Source organism: Thunnus albacares, chromosome 8 (assembly GCF_914725855.1).
Source record: "Thunnus albacares chromosome 8, fThuAlb1.1, whole genome shotgun sequence".
In the NCBI taxonomy this organism is placed as follows: Eukaryota; Metazoa; Chordata; class Actinopteri; order Scombriformes; family Scombridae; genus Thunnus; species Thunnus albacares.
This window is the reverse complement of record NC_058113.1, coordinates 32,482,449-32,484,689: the sequence shown is the minus strand read 5'-3', so window position 1 is coordinate 32,484,689 and position 2,241 is coordinate 32,482,449.

Genomic DNA, 2,241 nt, shown 5'->3' with positions numbered 1-2,241 from the left:
TAAGCTTCATAAAAGTAGAATTTATGTCAGAGCTGTTGTATTGGACAGCATGTTCCTAATAAAAGTGCTCGCTGAGTGTAGTTAGAGGAAATTAAAAAGGACTTTACACACAAACATCATGATGAATTTATGATTAGCTGGTGCAACACAGTGCAGTTGGTCTAATGGCACCAGACTGGAACTGTGTACTTGTTAATCCCAATAGTCTCAACAACAATATTTGCATAACAACAGTAGAGGGAAACATGCATTTATTAGCATTTTTTTTTTTTTTTACTGATTTCCTGGAAATTGGTTAAAATTTGTGCTACATGTGGTTAAAACTTTGCTACTTACTGATTAATTATGGTAACTGAGGTGCTGTGAGCGGCAGATATGCATAAATGATGTATGTCTCTGCTGTCCTCTCCACTAAATGAACTGCTGCTCCGGTTAACAAACCTGCTCCAAACTAAAAGGAAACATCTCTGTGTGTGTGTGTTTTTTTTAGGGATTATTTCGTTAATTAGATTCCATTTCTTTTTGTTGTGGGTGTATCAGGTGATGCAACTCTGATATGAAAACACTCAATAAAATACAGATCAGACAAAAAGGTTGTGATGAATTCTCTCTCTCTCTCTCTCTCTCTCTGCAGAAGCTGCTTTTCATACAGAACATGGAAACAAATCACACTTTAAACTTATGCATATTCCTTTCAAATATACCAGTTTCATGACGTATCATTCATTCATTTAACCATCATCAATACAACAAATACAGATTCATTCGTTCCATATTGTTTTTGATCCTCACTTGAACATTATAACCTGATACTGTTGAATCTCTGCATGATTTTCAAGTCTAACCGCGCTGGTTTGTGCAGGAACGTTGTGGAGGAACATGTTGAAAGGAACAAGAAACAAACACAGGAAACACTGAACACAATAAGACGATGAAAGAAACTCCACCGATAAATTGGGGTCTGATCTGTTGCCAAGGAGACCTACCTCTCCTTTCATCTTTGACATTTTGGGAGCTTGACTCATTCATCTTCATTTATTTGGCTTTTGAATCGAAATACCCCTGAGAGGGTCCCACACATGGGCACACCTGCAGCCAGCTTTGAAGTGCTGCATCTCGAGACTCACAGTCACTACCTGAATGCCTTGTGTAATTCCTCTGTTTAAATTCCTAACAGAATCTGACTCTGGAGACTGAATGAGAGCAGCCTCAAATTGTTATTGGAGAGAAATAAATGGAGTATTACAGTATATGTCATGGACAAACAGGATTTGTTTACTGGCAGCTTTTTGTAAATCCAGATTATAATGAGATTATGTTTTTCCTTACACATTTACAGAAAAACAAAGGTGAAAAACACCTGTTACTCTCAGGAAACAAACACTGATTTAATGCCTTTTTAAAATATTAGCCTTTTTATTTTCAATACTGAAACGGCGCATAATTAATTGTACCTGTGTATCTGTCTGTGCTTAATTAATGATCCCAGTCCCCATGTTTTTGTTCTGCATTTCGGTTTCTTTGTTAAAGGGGATCTATTATGCTCATTTCCAGCTCTGTATTTTTATTCTGGGACTCCACTAGAGCAGCTTTGCATGACTCACAGCTCAAAAAGCTCATTATTTATCTTATATTGGCCCTTCATGCAGCCCCTCAGTTCAGCCTTTGCCTTTAACAGGCAGTTTTAGCTCCTGTCTCTTTAAGGCCCCCCCCCCCCCCCCCCCCCCACCCTGATCCCACACTCTGATTGGCCGGCTTCAGAAAGCCTGCTGAGGGGCAGCCGTAGCAGAGTCGTGTTAAGTTACCGCTGATGCAAACCCAACGTTTCCTGCTTTACTGCGTCATGTTAAAAGCTTTTAAATGACTAAAAAACGGGAGACTTTTATTGTGAAAAATTTACAGGAAATTAAACATGTTCACAGAATTAGCAGAGCTTCGTTTGCGGCGCTAAAAACCAGTCGACACAACAACATATGGAGATATTTGGAGCAATGTGTTGAGCAGATCAGTTAGAAACAATGCAGGGAGGAATAGTACAAACAGAAACAGCCACAGTGATGATGATGTTTGATGAAGAGCTGCAGACGACCAGCACACCTCCAACAGATAAAATACTTATTTTACTTTGCCCTGCTGTGTAATGGAAACACACTCACAGCGTGCCAGCTCAACCACAGTCATGGCTCAGACTGACTACCACCAAAACAATGGAAAAACACCATAATGTTTGCGGAGCGGAGC